This window comes from Lepus europaeus, chromosome 1 (genome assembly GCF_033115175.1).
Source record: "Lepus europaeus isolate LE1 chromosome 1, mLepTim1.pri, whole genome shotgun sequence".
Classification (NCBI taxonomy): Eukaryota; Metazoa; Chordata; class Mammalia; order Lagomorpha; family Leporidae; genus Lepus; species Lepus europaeus.
Window position 1 is genome coordinate 147,248,394 of NC_084827.1, and position 24,084 is coordinate 147,272,477.

The window sequence follows — 24,084 nt, forward strand, 5'->3', positions numbered from 1 at the left end:
TTCCATTAGCCAAATACTCATCTAAATTATCTACACAGGGAGATCCAAGATGGCTGAATAGGGTATGGTCACACTAACTGAAGCTGCTCTGGCATTTGAAAAGAACAAGGCAAGGACTACATTTTTAGGGGTCTCTGGGCCAGCTGCAGGCTGTCAGCCGCCGTCTGCCATGGGAGGAAAGAAATGCTGTGCATCCTGCTGCTGCTCACAGTTCTAGGTGAGAGGGAATTCCAGTCACCCACTGACGTTCACTTCAGCCTGAAGAGCTGACTGGGATCTGAGCAACTTGGAGCAGGAAGTCCCATTGCTTCCCTCTCCTCCTCTCCTTACCTGCACAGAGCACCATTATTTGGCAGTAAAAAGCCACACAGTGTGCCTCTAACCTGCTCCTACCAGCATCACAGTCAGAGTCAGGGCAATGTGTAAGGCAAAGGACGGATCCCTGCATTCTGTGACTGTGGAGTTTTGGAGAATTAGCCCCAGAGCCACACTTACACACTCTACATGAGCCAGGGGATCCAGCTAAACAGCCTGTAAAAAAATCTGCTCCCACAATGGGAGACCTGGGTAATGACCCCGCTATACCTTGCAAAACCAGGACTGTAACAATTTGTTCTAAATTTCTCAGTGCCACTGGAATCTACGTGGTGGACAGAGAAGAACCTACCCGCTTTCCACCTCTCTGGACTCATACCCTCCAGAGTAAAATCTGCTGTATATCTTATAGTCACCTGTAGAACTGGAAAAGCGTTCACTTCACATCGTGCAGTGCTAGGACTAAGTTGTTGGTATTATAAGCCAAAGCACCAGCTGGACTCTCCTGGACCTGAGGAAGGGTCCAACTGTATCACACAGTCCTAGAGCCAAAGCAATTGGTGCCACAAACCCCAGCATCGCTCAGGCTTGGCAACAGCACAAGAGGGCAGCCACCCTTGTCACCCTCAGCACTAAGAACACCACCCTGGAATTCACCAAGGATACTGACACTTAACTCTCTGTGAACAAAATAAAGGAAGGAAACTTTTATTCATATCAAAGCCACACTTCCATACCTATGAACTGCAGCAGACTAGGCCACCGTGTCACTGACACAGCTGACATTGGTTAAGACAAAAGAAATCAGAGACTACTCTTCTGGGCTCACCAAGAACCAAAGCCAAAGCAACAAGCCAAGTGATACCCTGCATTCCAGCTAAACCATAAACTCTTTCCATTAAATCTACTCCATAAAGAAAGGGCGAATATACCAGATGGGCAGATGTCAACACAGGGACACAGGAGACATGAAGAAGCAAGGTAGCATGATGCATCCAAAAGAACACAATACTCCTCCAGAATCAGATTCTGAACTGAAGGAAATTTATGAAATGACAGGCATAGGATTTAAAATCATGATTGTAATAAAATTCAATGAAATGCAAAAAATACAAAATATAAATAAGAGGTAGTTTTTTGATAAATTCCTAGTCAGCCTAATGAAGGAAAAAAAGAGAAAAAACTCAAACAAAATTAGAAATGGAAAAGGAGACATTATGACTAACATCACTGAAATACAAAGGATCATAACAAACTATTATGAAGAACTATATGGTAATAAACTGGAAACTATCGAAGAAATGGATAAATTCCTATATTCAACAACCATAGATAACCTAAACAAACCCATAATGAACAATGAGATTGAAGTAGGAATCAAAAGTCTTCCATCAAGGAAAAGTCCAGGACCTAATGGCTTTACTACTGAAAACATTCAAAGGGGAAGTAACTTCAATACATTTCAAACTATTCCAAAATACTGAACAGCATACAACTCCACCAAACTCTTTATGAGGCTGGAATTAGTTTGATACCAAAACCAAGCAAAGGCATGACACAAAAAGAAAACTACAGACCTATATTCTTTTTTTTTTTTTTTTTGACAGGCAGAGTGGATAGTGAGAGAGAGAGACAGAGAGAAAGGTCTTCCTTTTTGCCGTTGGTTCACCCTCCAATGGCCGCTGCGGCCGGCGCATCGTGCTGATCCGAAGCCAGGAGCCAGGTGCTTCTCCTGGTCTCCCATGCGGGTGCAGGGCCCAAGGACCTGGGCCATCCTCCACTGCACTCCCTGGCCATAGCAGAGAGCTGGCCTGGAAGAGGGGCAACCAGGATAGAATCCGGCGCCCCAACTGGGACTAGAACCCGGTGTGCTGGCGCCGCGAGGCGGAGGATTAGCCTGTTAAGCCACGGCGCCGGCCCAGACCTATATTCTTAATGAATACAGATGCAAAGATTCACAACAAAATACCAGCAAATCGAATCCAAAACCACATCAAAAAGATCATACATCACAATCAAGTGGAATTTATTCCTGAAATGCAAGGGTGGTTCAACATTTGCAAATCAATAAACATCATAAATCACATCAAGAGTGAAGAACAAGAACCATATGGTAAACTCAAATGCAGAGAAAGCATTTGATAAGATTCAATAACCCTTTATGATAAAAATCCTCCACAAATAAGGTATAGAAGAAACATTTCTCAAAATTATAAAGGCTATATATAACAAATCAACAGGTAATATTATAGTGAATGAGGAAAAACTGAAAGCATTTACCCTCAGATCTGGAACAAGTCAAGGTGTCTACATTTGTCACTCTCATTTAATATAGTAATGGAAGTTTTATCAAGAGCAATTAGGGAGGAGAAAGAAATAAAGGGCATCAAAATTGGAAAACAGAGTTAAGTTATCTATGTCTGCAGACAATAATATGTTGTACATGGAAGGGGCCAGCGCCGTGGCTCACTTGGTTAATCCTCTGCTTGCAGCACCGGCATCCCATATGGGCACCGGGTTCTAGTCCCGGTTGCTCCTCTTCCAGGCCAGCTCTCTGCTGTGGCCCAAGAGGGCAGTGGAGGATGGCCCAAGTGCTTGGGTCCCCGCACCCCCATGGGAGACCAGGAGGAAGCACCTGGCTCCTGGCTTCAGATCGGCGCAGCACGCCGGCTGTGACGGCCATTTGGGGGGTGAACCAACGGAAGGAAGACCTTTCTCTCTGTCTCTCTCTCACTGTCTATAACTCTAGCTGTCAAATAAATAAAAAAAATTTAAACATTTTTAAAAAATGTTGTGCATGGAAAAACCTAAACATTCCACCAAAAGCTGTTAGAATTTATAACCCAATTCAGTAAAGTTGCAGATTACAAAATATGCAATCTTTGCTAATGATGAACTCAAAACAGAAATAAATAAAGAAATCTCGTGCAGAATAGCAGAATAGCTACAAAAAAAATCAAATATTTAGGAAAAAAGTTAACAAAGAAGTTAAAGATTTCTACAATGAAAATTATCTCTACAATGAAAATTATTAAACATTGAAGGAAGAAATCAAGGACACACACACACAAAAAAAAGGAAAGATACTCCTTGCTCACAGATCAGAAGAATCAATATCATAAAAATGCCTATACTAGCCGGCGCCGCAGCTCAATAGGCTAATCATCTGCCTTGCAGCGCCGGCACACTGGGTTCTAGTCCCAGTCGGGGCACTGGATTCTGTCCCGGCTGCTCCTCTTCCAGGCCAGCTCTCTGCTGTGGCCAGGGAGTGCAGTGGAGGATGGCCCAAGTACTTGGGCCCTGCAACCACATGGGAGACCAGGAGAAGCACCTGGCTCCTGCCATCAGATCAGCGCAGTGCGCTGGCCGCGGCGGCCATTGGAGGGTGAACCAACGGCAAAGGAAGACCTTTCTCTCTGTCTCTCTCTGTCTACTCTGCCTGTCAAAAAAAAAAAAATGCCTATACTACCTAAAGCAACCTACAGATTCAATGCAATCTCTATCAAAACACCAATGACATTCTTTACAGAAGTAGTAAAAACAATCCTAAAATTCATATGGAATCACAAAAGACCCAGAATTGCTAAAGTAATCCTGCACAAGAAAAATCAAGCTGGAGGCATTACAATACCTGACTTCAAAGCATACTACAAAGCTGTAGTGATTAAAACATCTTAGTACTGGCATAAAAACTGCTAACTAGATCAATCATACATATAGCCTACTGATTTTTGATAAAAGTGCTTAAACCATACAGTGTAGTTAAGGATAGCCTCTCCAACAAATGATGCTGGCAAAACTGGATATAAATATACGTATGAATGAAATTAGATCCATACCTCTCACCATATACAAAAATCAACTCAAGATGGATTAAAAACATACATTTAAGACCTGAGACTATGAAGCTGCTGGAAGAAAATGCAGGGAAAACACTCCAAAACATAGGTGTAGGGGATAACTTCTTGGATAAGACCCCCAAAGCACAGGCAACAAAATGAAAACTAAATAAATGGGACTATATCAAATTCACAAGTTTTTGCAAAGCAAAAGAAACGATCAACAGAGTGAAGAAACAGCCAACGAATGGGAAAAAAATATTTGCAAACCACCTATCAGACAAAGGATTAGTATCCCAAATATATCAACAACTTAATCTCAACAACAAAAATCAACCAATCCAGTTGAGAAATGGGCAAAGGACTTCAATAGACAGTTCTCAAAAGAAGAAATACAAAGGGCCAACAAATACATGAAAAAATGCTCAACATCACTACCCATCACGGACATGCAAATCAAAACCACAGTGAGATATCACCTTACCCCTGTCAGAGTGGCTAAAATCCAAAACACAGAGAGTAACTAATGCAAGCAAGGATGTGGACCAAGGGGAACACTTACATACTGTTGGTAGGAAATTAAATTAGTGCAGCCACTGTGGAAAACAGTGTGAAGATTTCTTTAAAAACTAGAAATAGACTTGCCATATGATCCTGCAACCCTACTACTGGGTATATTCCCAAAAGACTTGAACACTATGTATCAAAGAGACATCCACATCACCATGTACATAGCAGCACTGCCCAAGGTAGCTAAAATTTGGAACCAACCAGGGTGTTCATCAGATGAATGGATATAGAAAATGTGGTATATATACATAATGGAAAATTTTTCTGCTATAAAAAAATGAAATTCTATGATTTGAAGCAAAATGGGCACAACTGGAAGACATGTTTAGTGAAAGAAGTCAGACCCAGAAAGACAAATACCACATGTTCTCCATATACATGGGAGCTAAAATTCAAAAAACAAACAAAAAAGATAAAAGAAATGTCTATATCAGTACTGCTGCAAATATAGTTTTGTAAAACTCTGTTTTATACCTTTGTGAAACCAATAGTTAAGAATGTTAGGGGCCGGCGCTGTGGCGTAGTGGGTAAAACCACTGCCTGCAGTGCCAGCTTCCCATATGAGTGTCAGTTAGAGTCCCGGCTGTTCCACTTCCAATTCAGCTCTCTGCTATGGCCTGAAAAAGCAGTGGAAGATGGCCCAAGCCCTTCAGCCTGCACCTGCTTGGGATACCCAGAAGAAGCTCTTGACTCCTGGCTTCAGATCAGCTCAGGTCCGGCCATTGCAGCCAATTGGAGAGTGAACCAGAAGATGGAAGACCCTTCCCCTCCCTCCTTCTCTCTGTCTCTCTCTGCCTCTCATTTCCTCTCTGTGTAACTCTTTCAAATAAATAAAATAAACCTTAAAAAAAAGAACGTTATACTACTATAGTTTTAATGATCTATGATTACTTTAAAATTTACTGTATATGGATCAAATAGTCATTTTTCTATTCAATTATTGTCTAGAGCCAACTGTCTATATTCCCACTAAACTAGGGTCTTCTTGTTTTTTACTTATTAAGCTTCTTATCTGGTGAAGTATTAACATTTTAAATTTTACAGTAAAAAATCTTATTTCAAAAGCTAAAAAAGAAAGAAGAAAGGAAGGAGGAAGGGAGGGAGACAGAAGGAATATCATCATGTTCTTAGAATTGTATCTACAAAGCACACTGAATCTGTTAAAAACTAGTTAAAACTGAAATTAAAATATAAATAATAAGTTATCTATGCAAATGTCACAACATAAGAGTTAATTCATTTTAGGCAATTCTCCAAGATCTAAGTCTACAACCAGAAGAGCTAGTATTTCTTTAGAGGAAACAATTTTATCCTACTGTGAATAAACAAAGACAACAGTGCTTTTACTCAAAACTCTTTTAAAAGCTTTAGTTTCTGATTAACATAGACGTTTATAATACAACTTCCATGGATAAAAATACTAAAAAACACCTTATCCTAATAACTGTACTTCTAGAAACATACTAAATAATGTAGAAAAAGTGTGTACATATACACATTTCATACTCATCATGTTGGCAAAAATATTAAGTGTGACAAAACCAGGGGTTGTGAAGGATGTTGAGCAGAGGGAACATTTTGATAGGGATATACAGTCCTCACCATTTAAGAGCCATTTGGAGATTACAAATTTTATGATTCAGTAATACCACTTCTAAGTGTCCAATTCAGAGAGAAGCATCAGAAGAAACATAAAATGATGTTTCCTGTGGAAGCCTAACTTACTGTCCTGATAAAAAGAATGAATTGGACCTGTAAGCATCAACATAGAAATGTCAATCATACAACTGAGTCAAAAATGCAAAATTTTAAAAACTAGTGTTTATATAAAATGTGAACGTGTTTATACAGTATAAACAGTATTTATATAAAATAGAACAGAACAGTAATCAGTAAGATTTTATGGAGATATGTGTGTATATATATATGTGTGTCAAAGGTACTAAAATGTCTATGTGAACAACAAATTACCTGGGAGAGGATTTCCTTGTATACCTCTTTTATTTTTTTAAAGATTTATGTATTTATTTCAAAGAGTTAGAGAGAAATGGAGAGGCAGAGAGAGAGAGAGGTATTCTATCCACTGGTTCACTTCCCACTTGGCCGCAACGGCCAGAGCTGCGCCGATCCAAAGCCAGGAGCAAAGAGCTTCTTCCAGGTCTCCCAGGGGATGCAGAGGCCCAAGGACTTGGGCATCTTCTATTGCCTTATCAGGCCATAGTGGAGAGCTGGATAGGAAGTGGAGCATCTGGGGGACTTGAACCGGCATCCGTATGGGATACCGGCATTTCAGGCAGCAGCTTTATCCGCTAAGCCACGGTGCTGGCCCTATATATTTATAAAGATATTAAAGATATATATATCTTTAAACCAAATTATTTGAAGTAAAATATAAACAATTACTACTGTTGGTGAGCTCATAGATGTCTACTATGCTTTTATAGCTGGTTTAAACTATTTCAAAATTAAAACTATATTTTAAAAAGAAATTCAAAATGTGGACATCAGTTGTCCATATCCTAACCAAAGTCAAATATTAGTTTCAATGAAAGACACAGAACTAAATAGCGCATATACTGAGTTATGCAAATACACATATACAACACAAGAGTAAATAACAAAATTTTAATTGGGGTGGGCATGGCATAGGAGTTTAATTTGCTGCTTGAGATACCCACTTCTCATATTGCAGTGCCTGGTTTGAGTAATGGTTGCTCTGCTTCTGATACAGCTTCCTGCTAATGTGTGTCCCAGGGGGTAGCAAATGATGGCTCAAGTACTTGGGTCCCTGTCACTCACAACCCTGGTTGTTGTGGGCACTTAAGGAATGAATTAGCAGATGAAAGATTTCTTTCTCTTTCCTTCTGCCTTTCAAATAAAATGAAAACAAAATTAAAATTTTTTAACTGCAGTCACTTCTGCATGCTAAATAGATTGTGTTTATTTTTTTTTATACATCTCTGTGTTGTATATTCCATTGACATTATTAGTGAAAGAAAAAAGCAGCAAACTATAAAATGTGAACTCAAAGTCCTTTGGTAAACATGTGTGCCCCAATGTGACTGATAAGACTCTATTTATAATTCTAAAAATACTGGACCATGTAAATAAAGATAGAATAGTGCCAACAACTCGACAATTTAAAATTTCTGGTGTTACATTTCTAAAAGTATCTGTTTTAGTCTCTTCTATTTCTAGCACTGTCACATCAGAATGGATGATCCCTTTATGCATTAGATGAAATTACCATATGGAAAACTACCATACCAAACCTTAATTTATATCATAAAGTGTGCATAAATAATTACTTGGCTATAAGAGATCACAGAAATAAGATAGCATATAATGTTTATATAATACCTTTTAGGGCAAATAAAAAATAGAAAACATTGCTGAGAGAAACTAAATATCTAAAGAAATAGGGAGATATGTCATGCTAGTGGACTGAAAGACCCAAAACTATTGTCAGTTTTCTCTCAACTGAACTAGGTATTTGATATTATAATCAATATCTCAGATTTTTTTTAAAGATTTATTTATGTGAAAGTCAGAGTTACACAGAGAGAGGAGAGGTAGAGAGAGAGAGAGGTCTTCCATCTGATGGTTCACTCCCCAATTGGCTGCAACGGCCAGAGCTGCATCAATCTGAAGCCAGGAGCTTCTTCTGGGTCTCCCACATGGGTGCAGGGGCCCAAGGACTTGGGCCATCTTCTACTGCTATACCAGACTATAGCAGAGAGCTGGATCGGAAGTGGAGCAGCCGGGTCTCGAACCGGCACCCATATGGGATGCCGGCGCTTCAGGCCAGGGTGTTAACCCGCTGCGCCACAGTGCTAGCCCCATTTTTTTTTTTTTAAAGATTTATTTTATTTATTTGAAAGACACAGTTACAGAGAGAGATAGAGGTAGAGACAGAGAGAGAGAGGTCTTCCATTAGCTGGTTCACTCCCCAGATAGCTGCAACAGCTGGAGCTGCGCCAAACCAAAGCCAGGAGATTCTTCCGGGTCTCCCACGCAGGTGCAGGGTCTCAAGGACTTGGGCCATCTTCTACTGCTTTCCCAGGCCATAGCAGAGAGCTGGATTGGAAGAGGAGCAGCCGGGACTAGAACCGGCGCCCACATGAGATGCTGGCACTTCAGGCCAGGGCTTTAACCCACTGCACCACAGCGCAGACCCTCCCAGATTTTTTTAAATTGAAATTTACAAGCTGATTCCAAAATTTACATTGAAAAGCAAATAACCTAAAAGATCAGAAGACTTATTCTACTTGACTTAATTTAAGACTCACTGTAAAGCTAAGTGATCAAGACAATGTAGACAGGCAAAAGGAAAGGGAATTACGTCAATGTAATAGTATGGTGAGTCCACAAATAGATTCACACACAGTTAAATGATTTTCAACTCTGAAAATCAAAGCAGTTAATGAGGAAAGGAATGTGTCTTTGAAGCAGTGATGCTAGAACAGCTAAAATTATAAATAAATAAAACAAAGGAACATTTCAACTTTTCTGTATTTATTAGGACATAGAAAATATTAATGATAAAAGTAAAAACTGATAATTTTGATAATAACCAATATAAAAACTTCTGCTCTTTGAAGGATATCAATAAAAAAGGCAAGCCATAGACTAAGAACATATTCATATATATATATATATTAGATAAAAGACTTGTATAAAAGGCCTGCACAATCACTTCCTAAATGATTATTATGGACACAAAAAGTCACTCAACAGTCTTCATAATCGAAGAAATGCAATGAAAACTACACTGAAATACCACTATACATTTATTATAATGGCCAGAATGAGAAAGATGAAACAATACTAAGCATAAGGATGTAGAGCAAGCAGAAATATTATATAATGCTACTGAATAAAAAATGATACAACTTTGAAAAGATTTGCCCACTTCTTATAAAGTTAAAAATACACTCACTGTAAAACCCAGAATGTCTTCACAGCAGCTATTTAACCAAGATAAATAAAAATGTGATGACAAATACTGTAATAGCTTTATAATGCAGAAGTCAAAAATCTAAACAGTCCAAAATCTATCAAAGGTGAAAGGGTAAACAAAGTGTGGGATATACTCATATACATAATGGAATACCACTCAGCAATAAAAAGAAACTAATCCAAACATGGAAGAGTCTAAAAAAAAAAATCAATATTTTGCATGAAAACAACCCAGACCTGTGGCATAGGGCACTGAGAGAATACTTTATGATTCCATTCATATAAAATTCTAGAAAATGCAAACTAATCTATATTCACACGTTGCAGGAAACAGAGGCAAAGAGAGGGATGAACTGCAAAGGCGCATAAAAAAACATGGGAATGATGGAAATCTTTGCCACCTTGATTACATTAATGTTTCCTGGGTGTATGGGAATGTATCAAATTATATACTTTAACATGTGGTAATTCTACCTCAATAAAGTACTAAACAATTATTTTAATGGAATAAGCAAGCCAAAAAAAAAAAAAAACAAAACTTTTTTACAGCAGAATTAGAGTTAAAAGTCAACACAGTAATGATGCCAGCATTGTGGTGCAGCAGGTTAAGCCTCCACCTGTGATGACAATGCTGGAGTCCCGGCTGCTCCACTTCTGATCCAGCTCCCTGCTAACGGCCTGAGAAAAGCAGCAGAAGATGGCCCAAGTGTCTGGGCCCCTACTACTCATGTTGGAGATGTGAACGGAGCTCCTGGACATTGTGGCTATCTGGAGTGAGCCAGCACATGGAAGACCTCTCTCGCTCCCTCCCTCCCTCCAACTCTTACTTTCAAAATAAATAAATAAATCTTTAAAAAAAAAAATTCAAGGTAGTTGACTACCCAATGAAGGTGCTAGGATACAGAGAAGCAAATTATGAGGGAGGCTTCAGGCATGCTGGTAATTTTCTACTTTTTCATCTGTGTACTAGTTATATACAGGAGCTGACCAAGAAAAATGCGCATTTCTCTGAATATCTATTATTCTTCAATACAAAACTTTTAAAAGAAGGAATGTCACACTATTGGTTACCAATCCCTTCCTTTAACCAACAGAAATGAAAAATCTGCAAACAAAAGACTTGAGCAAAAACATCTGGGACCAGTGTTGTGGCGCAGCAAGCCACAGCCTGCAATGCCGCTGGCATTCCGCGTGGGCACCAGTTCATATCCTGGCTGCTCCACTTCCGATCCAGCTTCCTGCTAATGACCTGGGAAAAGCTGTAGAAGATGGCCCAAGCACTTGGGCCCCTGCCACGTGAAAGACGTAGATGAAATTCCTGGCTTTCAGTTTTGTCTTTTTTTTTTTTTTTGGCAGGCAGAGTTAGACACTGAGAAAGAGAGAGACAGAAAGAAAGGTCTTCCTTTTTCCACTGGTTCACCCCCCAAATGGCCGCCACGGCCAGCGCGCTGAGGCCAGCGCACTGAGGCAGTGTGCTGCGCCAATCCGAAGCCAGGATCCTGGTACTTCCTCCTAGTCCAGCACCACAGGCGCCGGCCTCAGTTTTGTCTTGGCCCAACCTGGGCCGTTGCAGCCATCTGGGAAGTGAACCAGCAGAAGGAAGATCTCTGTCTCTCCCTCTATCTCTGTAACTCTTTTAAATAAATAAATAAATCTAAGGAAGGGGAAAAAAAAAAACTTCAATGGGGTTGGCACTGTGGCGCAACAGAGTAAAGCCCTGGCCTGCAGCATGGCATCCCATATGGGCGCTGGTTCTAGTCCTGGCTGCTCCTCTTCCGATCCAGCTCCCTGCTTATGGCCTGGGAAAGAAGCAGAAGGTGGCCCAAGTGCTTAGGCCCTGCTGCACCCACATGGGAGACCCAGAAGAAGCTCCTGGCTCCTGGCTTCAGATTGGCTCAGCTCTGGCTGTTGTGGCCATTTAGGGAGTGAACCAGCGGATGGAAGACTCCTCTTCTCTACCCCTCTCTCTCTGCAATTCTGCCTTTCAAAAAAAAAAAAAAACTTAAAAAAAAAAAAATTCAAGCCATTTTTTTCCTACCGGTCCCAAACTGAAAGCACCCCAGCTGCCTATCAACAGGAAACAGATAAACAATCTATGGTATACATACATATTTGTACAACTGAATACTACTCAGTAATAGACGTGAACTACAGATACATGCACCAACACAGATGAATCTAAAAACATTGTGCTGAGTGCAAGAAACCAGAGACAAAAGTGTACAACTATGATTCAATTATATAAAGTTACAGAACAGGCATAACAACAGTGGTGAAGCAACTATGACCGCAGCTGCTTCTGGGATGGGGAGAAGAAACAGAAAAGGTGGGAAAAGCTAAAGGGGCCACAAGAAATGTTTTATATCTTGCTGGGTGTATTAAAAATATATTCTCACTATAGACATGGAAAAAGTTTAAGTCTACCAAACACCAATGAATTATTACAGTAAATGTTTAAAGGGCATTTTTAATTCACCTTGAATAGTTCCTGAAAGTACACTGCAAAATCCAAATGTAGGCTTCTGAAACAAACCTGTGATTCCAACTGTGGCAAACAAAGATTTATTAAAGTCTTATCCAGCTGAAATGTATGTACTTTTCTTCCACAAATATTACTTTCCAAATAGAGAATGTCTTGTCACAAGTGCTTTATTTTTAAGACAGCTGCATGTAAAGCTGGATGAAATGGAACTTCATATGAAAGGCTCACTATTAACAAGAGTAATTCAATTAAGACTGTTCAGTGATTTCCAAAATGGAGGTGATCATATCCCAGGAAGTATGACTGATGATTCACTGGGGTAAAAGAACATATCAGGAGTTCTATTTTAATTTAATATTTATCTTAATATAGAGATGTATTTCAAGTATCATATTTATCTTTAACATACAAAATGATACATCTTCATTGTAACCACCTCTCAGTCACACATGTAAAGTAATCTAAATAGTCTTGTTCTAATTAATTCTAAGTATTCTGAGGGAAGACAGTACTGGCAAGACTCTTTTTCAATATGAGATAAAGAAGGTAAAGTTTTTATAAGCTGCTATAAGAGACTGGTGTTCCACAGAAGACATATTCTCAATAGTAACGGCTGCCTTCATAGAAACAATGTTCTATGGGGAAACTACATCATGAAATAGCTGCTCTGATCTCAAGATAATAAAGTTGAGGACAAGAGTAAGGATTCAGGGCTGGTACTGTGGCACAGCAGGTTCAGCGGCCACCAGCAATGTCAGCATTCCATATTGGCACCAATTTGATTCCTGGCTGCTCCACTTCCGATCCAGCTGCCTACTAATGGGCCTGGGAAGGCAGCAGATCATGGTCCAGGTGCCTGGGCTGATGGCTTTGGCTGGGCCCAGTCCCAGCTGTTGCAGCCAGGGGAGTGAACCAGCAGATGGAAGATAACACTCCCCCCCACCCCGCAATTCTGCCTTTCAAATAAATAAATAAGTCTTTTTAAAAAGGGTTTAATTTCAAAAGCAATACATTGCAGTAAAAGAGAAGCAAGGTCTTACTGCATATTCTTGAAGGAGCTGAGGAGTAACCTTCATACTTAGTAGCAAACAGGTATATTGGTTGTCTCCTGACAAAGTATATAAAAAGAGCCATCCAATTTAAAAACGAGTTAAGCATTTATCTTTTTTGAAAAATACCAATCTCTCTTTTAATGTATTTTTTTTTTATTTGAAAGTCAGAGTTACACAGAGAGAGAAGGAGAGGCAGAAAGAGAAGCCTTCCATCCGCTGGCTCATTCCCTAACTGGCCGCAATGGCCAGAGCTGCGTCGATCCAAAGCCAGGAGATTCTTCCCGGTCTCCTAGAGGATGCAGGGGCCCAAGGACTTAGGACATCTTCTACTGCTTTCCCAGGCCATAGCAGAGAGCTGGATTGGAAGTGGAGCAGCCAGGACTTGAATTGGCGCCCATAAGGGATGCTGGCACTGCAGGCAGCAGCTTTACCCGCTACACCACAGTGCCAGCCCCAAGCTTTTATCTTTTACAAAAATACATGCGTGGCAAATTTGATATTCTCTGATGACAGGTGGCTGTTTTAAAAACAAAAACATAGGATCTTGGGCTGGCTTGTAGTAGAGCAAGTTAAGTAGCCGCCTGCAATACCAGCACTCAATATCAAAGTGCCAGTCAGAGTCCTGGCTGTTCCACTTCTGATCCAGCTCCCTGCTAATGTATGTGGCAAAGCAGCAGAAGATGGCCCAAGTTCTTGGGGCCCTGCCACCCAGGTGGGAAAGCCAGATGGAGTCCCAGGCTCCTGGCTTCAGCCTGGACCAGCCCCAGCTGTTAAAGTCATTTGGGGAGTGAACCAGCATATAGATGATTAGAAACATGGGTCACCTTCAAACACTCATATTTGTACACACTAAAACACAAAAACTTTTTTTAAAAAAGATTTTGTTTATTTATTTGAGAGGTAGAGTTATATGCAGAGAGATGGAAAGACACAGAGAAAGGTTTTCCAACCACTGGTTCACTCCCCAAATGGCCACAACAGCCAGAGCAAGGCCGGTCCGGAGCCAGGAGTTTCCTTTGGGTCTCCCACGTGGGTGCAGGGGTCCAAACACTTGGACCACCTTCCACTGCTTTTCCAGGGCTTAAGCAGAGAGCTAGATTGGAAGAAAAGCAGCAAAGACACAAACCAGCGCCTATATGGTTTGCCAGTGCTGCAGTGCCAGTACTCAAAAACCCTTTCTAACTTTCTGAATGACTGGTAGCTTCAATAGATTGTGAACTTATTAAAAACATGTAAACGTGGGTAGATATTTAGCCTAGGAGGAAGCTCTCCACCCAATGTCCAGGTACCCAGATGCCTGGCTCTGGCTCCTGACTACTGCTTCCTGCTAATACAGACCCTTGGGGCAGCGGTGATGGCTCAAGTGATTGAGTTCCTGTTGCCTGTATAGGGGAGTGAGCTCAGTTCCTGGCTCTGACCTTGCCCAGCCTCCACCACTGTGGGCATCTGGAGAGTGAACCAGCAAGTGGAAACTCTCCTCTCTCTCCTGCCAAGTGCTGGCAAGGATGGGGGAAAACTGCAACTCCTGGGCTTTGCTAATGAGAATATAAAATGTTCCAGCTGCTGTAGGAAACAAGATGCCGATGCCGGAGGGCAGACTTTCGGCCCAGTGGCTAAGATGACAGCTGAGGCACTCACATTTCCAGTCTGTGGGGTGCCTGGATTCAGGTCTTGGCTCTGCTCTTTCTGCTAATGAGCAGCCTGGGAAGCAGCAGGTGATGGCTCAAATACTTGGGTTCCTGCCACTCACATGGGAGACCTGGATTGAGCTTGTGGCTTGGGCCTGGCCCAGTCCAGTCATTGAGGGCATTTGGGGGGTTAACCAGCATTAGAGAGCTCTGTCTCTTAAAATAAAAAAATTTTAAGAGAAAAAAAAATAGGGCAGTTCCTTAAAAATGTTAATATATAATTACTATATGACTCACAGCTCTACTTCTGGGTATACATCCCAAAGCAATGAAAGCAAGGGTTCAAGCTGATAGCTGTACACCAATGTTCCTTGCAGCAGCATTCACAACAGCCAAAAAAGTACACACAACCCAAATCTCTGTAAATGTGAAATACACAGATAACAGAATATTATTCAATCTTAAAAAGAACGAAATTTTGATACATGCTACAAAACAGATGAATCTTAAAGACATCATGCTAAGCAACATAAGCCCATAAGAATATTGCAGATCCACTTATAGGAAGCACCTAGAGTAGGCAAATTCAGAGACAGAAAATACAAGTTTTTACTAAGGGCTAAGGGGAGGGGAGGGAGAGAGTTATTATTTAATGGGAAGAATCACAATTAGAGATGATGAAAAAGTTCTGGAGATGGGTAACATGATGCACAACAATGTGAATGCCCTTAATGTCACTGAAAAAAATTAACCACTTAATCATGCCACTGGAAAAAATCAGCCACTTAAAAATGATAAATTTTATGTTATGCACATTTTACTAAGAAAATGAAAAAAAAAAGTGCACATGTGTTGTTTATTTTACTACAGTGGCAGTATGGGAAGATGGTTAAGAAAACAAGTTTAAGAATTAGGTGGCCCAGTTTCAAACCCCGCTTGCCATACAACAGCTCCGTAGTCTTTGGTGACTGGCTGCTCATTTTCTCAATTAATAGAATTTACTTCATAGGGTTATCGTGAGGATTAAATAATCCACATAAGGTGTCTAAAACACTGCATAACTTTTTGTTATTACAAGTCTAAAATATACGCCTAGAGAGACTGAAGTCAAACATCTACAGAATCTCTCTGAAGCACCTCTTCAAAATTCTTGCAATCAGTAGACCATGGTTTGAAAACCAGTAATTTAATACAAACTTCTTTTCTTATGGTAAAAGAATTAAAGAGCTAAGGTAAGTTATTTGCCTCAGTTCACATATTTTATTTCACTTGTATTAATTTGCCTAAAATAAGAGATTGAGGATAACAATACTAATGTCATCACTCAACTATGCCCATACAAAAGCAAGGGAGGCCATGAGATCCTACAATGTGCTTCTAAGAACCCATTAACAGGGGCCTGCGCTATTGCATAGCGGTAAAGCCGCTGCTTGCAATGCCAGCATCCCATATGGGCACTGGTTCGAGTCTCGGCTGCTCCACTTTCAATCCAGCTCTCAGCTATGGCGTGAGAAAACAGAAGATGGCCCAACTCTTTGGGCCACTGCACTCACGTGGCAGACCCGGAAGAAGCTCCTGGCTCCTGGCTTTGGATTGGCACAGCTCTGGTCATTGAGGACAATTGGGGAGTAAACCAGCCAATGAAAGACCTCTCTCTCTCTCTGTAACTCTTTCAAATAAATAAATATTAAAAAAAAAAAAAAAGAATCCAGTAACAGTGAAGGTTATCCACAATATTAATCTAACAAGTATTTATTTATGAGGTAGGGAGCAAAACCAAAAGAAAAAAAATCAGTTATCCTCAAAGACAATGCTTAAAAACGCCTCTTTATAAAGAAAATAAAGTCTTGGGGCTGCCGCTGCAGCATAGCAGATAAAGCTGCCGCCTGCAGTGCCAGCATCCCACAAGGGTGCTGGTTCGAGTCCCGACTGCTCCACTTCCCATCCAGCTCTCTGCTATGGTCTGGGAAAGCAGTAGAAGATGGCCCAAGTCCTTGGGCCCCTGCACCCACATGGAGACCTGGAAGAGGCTCTTGGCTCCTGGCTTTGGATCGGCACAGCTCTGGCCTTTGCGGCCAAATGGGGAGTGAACCAGCGGATGGAAGACTTCTCTCTCTCTGTGTAACTCTTTCCAATAAATAAATAAATCTTTATTTAAAAAAAGTCTTAAATATTTGTCAAAATACAGCAGACATGAGCCCGCTACATTACTCCTTCCAGCCAATTATCTATATAATCTTAGGGAGACCTCCGAGTCTGACAAGTCAGCTCCTGCTTCCACCGGAGTTAATATTCTTCACAAAGAAACAGCTACAAATAACTCCTTATTAAAGACAGCAGCAAGCCAATAACACGAAATGCCTAGTCTAAAAAACAAAAGTCACGCACTAAGCTTTGCAGACATTCTTGTACTTATGGACGAGGGCTCTATCTGGTTTCTGCGAAATTCACGACACAAGCAGCAAAATATAGGGACAAGCTCTGAAGGTCAGACTCAACAAGAGCCAGAAAGCTTCGAGCGTGTCTATTCTGCCCTTCCCCCAGTGGTCTTCCTCCTCAGCACAGCTCTCAAAGGCCAGCACTCCCTCCATGTGGAACATCTTCCTCCTCCCCAGCTGCTCCTGCTGAAATCCTGCAAGGCTCCACTTAAACGCTGCGGCGGCTTCGGTGAATCTGCTCCCAAAGTCCCCAATCGGGCATCACCCTTTCTTCTTTGCTCCCCTGGTCTGCACCACCACCTCAACATTTTATTATCTAACAGGACACACTGTATTCCAATGGGCCAAATTCACTTCTCCCCAAGAAAATCTCCAGACAGCAGCAGGGAAGCCAGCAAAGGAATTAACATTTGTTAAACCCCTCCGAGCCAGGCTAGGTGCTACGCATTTTGCATAATTAGCTCATTTGCTCTCACTGACAACCATCTGGGGAAGTAAACAGGTGGTGTTCGTCCCGTTTTGCTGCCAGGGAACTACTGCAGAGGTCAACCGCTTATCCAACATCACCCCGCTCGCCAATCGCCAGGCTCCCGGGACGCTGGTTTCCCGGGCCGGGCAGAGCTCCTCCCACCACACCAGGCTGTGGGTCTGCTCGCGGTGGGCCCCCCAGCCTGCTGCCGGTCTAGGTATTCCACAAATATTGGCTGAATTGAATGTTCCCACGGACGCCATCCCACCCGTTAACAGTCGGATCACGCCTCGCCGCCGGCCCGTTACCTTTCCTATTCCTCTGCATATACAGACAGCTCTCCACATCTCCATGAGAAATCCCGCAGAGACGGAGCGGGGGACCTCTCCATTCCCCCAGCAAGCCCCGATTTGCTCTTCCCACGGAGCACAAGAAATGCACACACACACACACACACGACACGTGCAACACTCACACCCTTCCAAAAAGCTCTGATTCCCTACTCAGCCACGTCTTCGTGCTCCAGGCAATACGGCTTCTGCAGTTTCCAGCTCTCACCGTGGGGCCACCCTAAGGCACTGTCTGAATGAGAAAACCCCATCTTGAAGGCATCCTACCTGACACCACTGCCCAGCCCCCTCCTGCCCCGCGCACCCCCAGGAATGGCAGTTTGGATTTCCGGCGGGAACGTGCACCGAAAGACTAGCTGCGGCTCCAAAGCCATGGAGCAATTACTTCGCCTCCTTCGTTAGAAGGAAGACGCAGACGGCGCCCCGCCTTTCTAAATCTCTGCACTGAATCCAGCTGTGAAAGAGCGGGGGCGCGGGGACCCCAGGCACCCGACAGCAGTCACCGGCTCCCGCGGCTGGCGGGGGACGACCGCTTTCCTCCTCGCGCTACGGGGCCACCTCCCCCGGCGCCGGGTGGGAGAAGCCCCGCCGCACCCTCCCCAGGCGGCCCCATACCTCATTGTCTCCCTCTGTGGCGGCCCCCAGGGGCGCAGGGTGCAGCCCAGGCCCCTCCGGCCCCCACCCCCCGGCCGGCCGCCTAGCCGGGCGCGGTCCAGCTGGCCCCGGCCCCGGCGCGAGCCCGGCAGCGACCCCGCCCCGGACTGCGGCCGCTCGCACCGCGCCCGGATGGCGGGGCCGGGCACCGGGAAAATGGAGGCGGGAGCGGGGGGCACCGCTTCACCGCCCGTGCCAGCCCGGCTCCCTCCCCTGAGGCCCGCGAGGGCCAGGCGGACTACTCACCGCGGCTGCCGCTCGGCCCTCCGGCGGCCCCGGCTACGGCGGCGGCCCCGCGCAGGACAACCGCCGCTCGCGCTGCTCCAGCCTCCGCCCCAGACGCGGCGCTCCTTCCCCCCCGGAGACGCAGCGAGCGCCCGCAGCTCCTGCGCCGCGCGCTCCGTGACTGACTGACTGACTGACAGACTGCCGGACTGACCCGGCGGCGGCGGACGCGCGGCCGCAGGGACAGGGCAGAGGCGGGGGCGGGGCGGCCGCAGCGCCCCGCGGCGGCAGCGCCGAGTGCGGCCGCGTCCGGCCGAGACGCAGAAGGCGGGGCTGAGGGCCGGGCGGCCGAACGGCGGCCCCGCTCGCGCCCGGCCAGGCGCTCCGCCCGCCCGCCCGCCGCCGACCACTCACTTCCGGTCGGGCGGCCCCGCCCGCCCCCGGCCCGAGCCCCCAGCCCGCGGCCGCTCGCTCGCCTCCTGCTCTCCCTGGCTCCCTGGGGCGCCGGGCCGACCGCACCCAGCCGGGGCTGTCCTCGGTGCCCCGCCTTTCCTCCGCGCGTCCCAGTGAACCGCCTCCAGGAACGAGTGAATCAGAGAATGAATGAGTGGGGAGGAAACTCCCGGTGCGGCCGCACCCCTGGTTCGCCTCCCCCGGGAAGCGGGCCGGGCGGCCTCTGTCCCAGGGCCCTGGGAGCCGCGGGAGGCTGGAGCAGACGTGCTTCGGGGCTTGGGGCTTCCACCTGCGGCCGGCGGTGTGCTCTGAGGCCAGCAGCGGCTCACAGGGGCTCTCGGGCACCCACGGGATCGTTGCCGTTGGACTCTGTGAGGCCCTTCTTCGGGAAATCCCAGTGTGGCCCAAAACTGCAGTTTCATGCCGTGTGTGAATGCCAAGCTTTTGGAAACTGGACATCGCAGTTACCTTTAATTACTTTGTAATTTCGAAGTCTTTTTTGCCCTGTGTTCTTAATGTGTGGCCTCCCTTGACTGAAATTGTTTAGGACTAGGATGTCGGCGTTTTTTTCCTGATCACCAAGGTCTAAATTACCCGGATACTGCTTATTTTGTAGCAGGCTTCATTGAGGCAGACTTACACGTTTTAACTTCCTGTCCTTATTTTGACCTTCACCGAAAGTTGATCAAAGGAAAGAAAAAAAATGGAATCGAATGCTTATTGTCTGGCTACATGTAGAGCAACTTTGTTGACAGCATTAAAACAATTGAGAAATTGGGAGTGTGACCTGGAATTGGTTGTGATGAACGTTGCTTTTTCATGTCTTCCCATCGGCTGGTAGTTTCCGTATCTTGAATTTTCACAGATAAAGAATTGACTGTATATTTCTGAGATCCTGGCTCCCTTTCTAGGAACCAGAGTGCTCATTTCCCTGTGCTAAGGCCAAATCCTGGTTTGGTTAATTACATTCTTACTTCCTGATATTCTTGAGGACTTTCAAGTGGTTTCAGTCTTTTTTGCACAATCTATTCCAAACTGGTAGACAATCTGTTTCAAACTGGTATTTAGAACCACACAATACACTTACTGGCTGCGTTTCACACGCGGATATCTGAACTGCACGTTTGTACTTTAAATTTACCAGGTGCTTCTGGCATCTGTAAAATAATGCCCTTCCTTCCTCCCTCCCTCCCTTCCTTCCTTCCTTCCTTCCTTTCTTCCTTCCTTCCGACAGGCAGGGTGGACAGTGAGAGAGACAGAGAGAAAGGTCTTCCTTTCCCATTGGTTCACCCTCCAATGGCCGCCGCGGCTGGCGCACCGCGCTGATCCGATGGCAGGAGCCAGGTGCTTCTCCTGGTCTCCCATGGGGTGCAGGGCCCAAGCACTTGGGCCTTAGAAGCGAGGGTGATGCTGCTGACCAGTTCCTGGGGCCTTCTCTTCTTTTATCGTGGAGTTCATTATTCTGCCTCTCATAATTATTATTAATATTTCAGTAACTTGTGATCCTCCCTAAATGAATCTAATACAATGTATTCATTCTTACGTCTTTTGCAGTATCAGCATAGTACTTTGCACAATAAATATTTATAAATAAATACTTTTAAAATATGGTAATGTCCCACAGATCTGTCCAGGGCCTCTCACCTCATTTCCTTGTGACCGGGTTTGTTGAGATTAGAAATACCTGGGTGGTGAACCTAATCTATCATTATTGTTATCAAATGTTATCACCAATCACTTTGTGGAAAACTACTTTAAAAAACAGACCATTGGCTGGCGCCGCGGCTCACTGGGCTAATCCTCCGCCTGCGGCGCCAGCACTCTGGGTTCTAGTCCCAGTTGGGGTGCCGGATTCTGTCCCAGTTGCTCATCTTCCAGTCCAACTCTCTGCTGTGGCCCGGGAAGGCAGTGGAGGATGGCCCAAGTGCTTGGGCCCTGCACCCACGTGGGAGACCAGGAGAAAGCACCTGTCTCCTGGCTTCGGATGGGTGCAGCACGCCGGCCATAGCGGCCACTTGCGGGGTGAACCAATGGAAAAAGGAAGACCTTTCTCTCTCTGTCTCTTTCTCTGTGTGTCCATTTAGTGCTTCTTAGATTGTTCTCAGCCAACTTGGGCTCCTCCAAGTGCTTAGGTCTGTCAAGACTAATTAGAAGACAACAGTTACTTTCAACTGCTGGAAAAAGTAAGCAGGGTCTCATCAGTTCATTAACCAGTTATTCATTCATGAGTTTATGGAACGGGACTGGCACAGTGGCATAGCCGGTAAAGCTGCTGCCTGCAGTGCCAGCGTCCTATATGGATGCTGGTTTGAGTCCCGGCTGCTCCACTTCTGATCCAGCTCTCTGCTAATGGCCTGGGAAAGCAGTGGAAGATGGCCTTAGTCCTTGGGCCCCTGCACCCACATGGGAGACTCAGAGGAGGCTCCTGGCTCCTGGCTTGGGATTAGCCCAGCTCTGGCCATTGCAGCCATTGGAGAGTGAACCAGCAAATGAAAGATTCATATTCTCTCTCTCTCTCTCTCTCTCTCTCTCTCTCTCTGCCTCTCTGTAACTCTGCCTTTCAAATAAATAAATAAATCTTTAAAAAAAAAAAAGTTTATGGAACTCCATCTAAGGCCTAGGAAAACACGAGACAAAAAAGGGCACAATTCTTCCTGCTTTCAAAGAGCATACATACAATCTATAAAGAAGTCACAATTAGGATAATGAGTCTGTTGCCCAGTCAGTGGAGAGATTCTTGGACTGAATGTTCAGTGGTGGGGAGAGCTAACTAGATGAGGGAGAAGCACTCATTCCAGGCAGAGGCAACAAATCTGGGCACCTGGGGAGGCCCCCAGCGGCACTGCAGAGGCTGGCAAGTAAAGTGCCGTGTGTCAGCACGGGCACAGTGCAGGGTCAAAGAGTTGGAACACGGCCGGCACCGTGGCTTAACAGGCTAATCCTCTGCCTCGCGGCGCCGGCACACCGGGTTCTAGTCCTGGTTGGGGCGCCGGATTCTATCCCGGTTGCCCCTCTTCCAGGCCAGCTCTCTGCTATGGCCCGGGAAGGCAGTGGAGGATGGTCCAGGTCCTTGGGCCCTGCACCTGCATGGGAGACCAGGAGAAGCACCTGGCTCCTGGCTTCGGATCAGCATGATGCGCCGGCCGCAGCGGCCATTGGAGGGTGAACCAACGGCAAAAAGGAAGACCTTTCTCTCTGTCTCTCTATCTCACTATCCACTCTGCCTGTCAAAAAATAAAAATAAAAAAAAAATAAATTAAAAAAAAGAGTTGCAACAAAGAGGAGAGGAAGGACTTCATTAACGAAGGAGCTCACAAGGCCTGCATTGTGACACAGTGGGTTAAGTCGCTGTATGCAGTGCCAGCATCCTATATGGGATCCGGTTTGAATCCTGGCTCCCAATCCAGCTCCCTGCTAGTGGCCTGGGAGAGCAGCAAAAGATGACCAAGTGCTTGGACCCCTGCACCCCCATCAGCTGTTGTAAGCCGTTTGAGGAGTGGACCAGTGGATGGAAGATCTCTCTTTCTCTCTGTAACTCTGCCTTTCAAATAAATAAATACTTAAAAAGAAAAACAACAAAGAAGCCCATGTGATAAACTAAGGAGTTTGAACTTGACACCCTGGGAATTATAATAATTAGAAAGTCTTTGGGAACAGGCTGTGGTTAAGATGCCACTTAGAATCCCCTCATCCTGTGTTAGAGTGCCAGGGTTCCAGTCCCATCTCTGCTGTCTTCCAGCTTCCTACTAATGCATATCCTAAGAAACAGTAGTGCTAGCTCAAGTGGTTGGGTCCTTGCCACCCATGTGGGAGACCCAGATTGAGTTTCCAGCTCTTGGTTCTGGCTTGGCTCAGCCCTGCTGTTGTTGCTGGCATTTGAGGAGTGAACCAGTGGATGGGATGGGAGATCTTGCCCATTCCCACCCCACCTCATGCCTTTCAAGCAAATAAATAACTTTCTTTAAAAAAAAAAATTTAAGTATTTTAGCCACACAACAACTAGGTTTGTGTTCTGGAGACCAGAGTGGAGCAGGAGAAAATTAGAAGGTAATGGCAATGACCCAGATGAAGTGTGCTGCAGGTTTCAGGAAGAGCAGAGGCAGTACAGTGGGAAGGAGAGACTGACTAGGTGGAAGGTGTATAAAGGAAGTTGAATCTACAGGATATGACATATAAATGGGGGTGAAGGAGGGAGTGAGCGGGTACATTCAATACGACCCTCAGCATTCTGGTTTGGGGGTGACCTCTGAATACAGACAGCACAGGTTTCAGGGAACTGGCTGGATACCATGAGAAGAGTAGTGCCATAGATCCGGGTACGTCAAAGGATCTTAGTCCATCGTTTCCCAAAGTGTGTTCCACTCTAATTCGAACTCTAATCCTATAGGATTTTAGCAGATTGATTCCAAAAATGGTTTACAAATTCTTTTAATCATATAAGAAATGCTAGGTTAAATAAAATCCAGTGGATTTCTAAACTAGAGAGGTTTTCAGTGGCTTTAATATGATAATGTGCACTGTGAGTTTCTAAGGTTGACGTTATAGAAGCACTTCCCAAATGTACTAAACTATGAAATCCTTTTTCCAATGGAACAACTCATAAGACGTGTTCCATAGAAATGGAATGCTGATCAACACCATGTAGTTGGG

The 24,084-nt window shown here is 44.5% G+C and overlaps 1 protein-coding gene across 3 annotated transcripts in view; it reads right to left on the minus strand.

The window, feature by feature from the left end:
- RAPH1 (Ras association (RalGDS/AF-6) and pleckstrin homology domains 1) overlaps positions 1-19,214 on the minus strand; it is a 129,576-nt gene extending 110,362 nt beyond the window's left edge. For all 3 annotated transcript variants that reach the window (XM_062190107.1, XM_062190101.1, XM_062190104.1), the window contains exon 1: positions 19,003-19,214. The gene's annotated coding sequence lies outside the window, so the exon portion shown is untranslated. The remainder of the gene's footprint in view (positions 1-19,002) is intronic.
- Between the last annotated feature and the right edge of the window lie 4,870 nt (positions 19,215-24,084).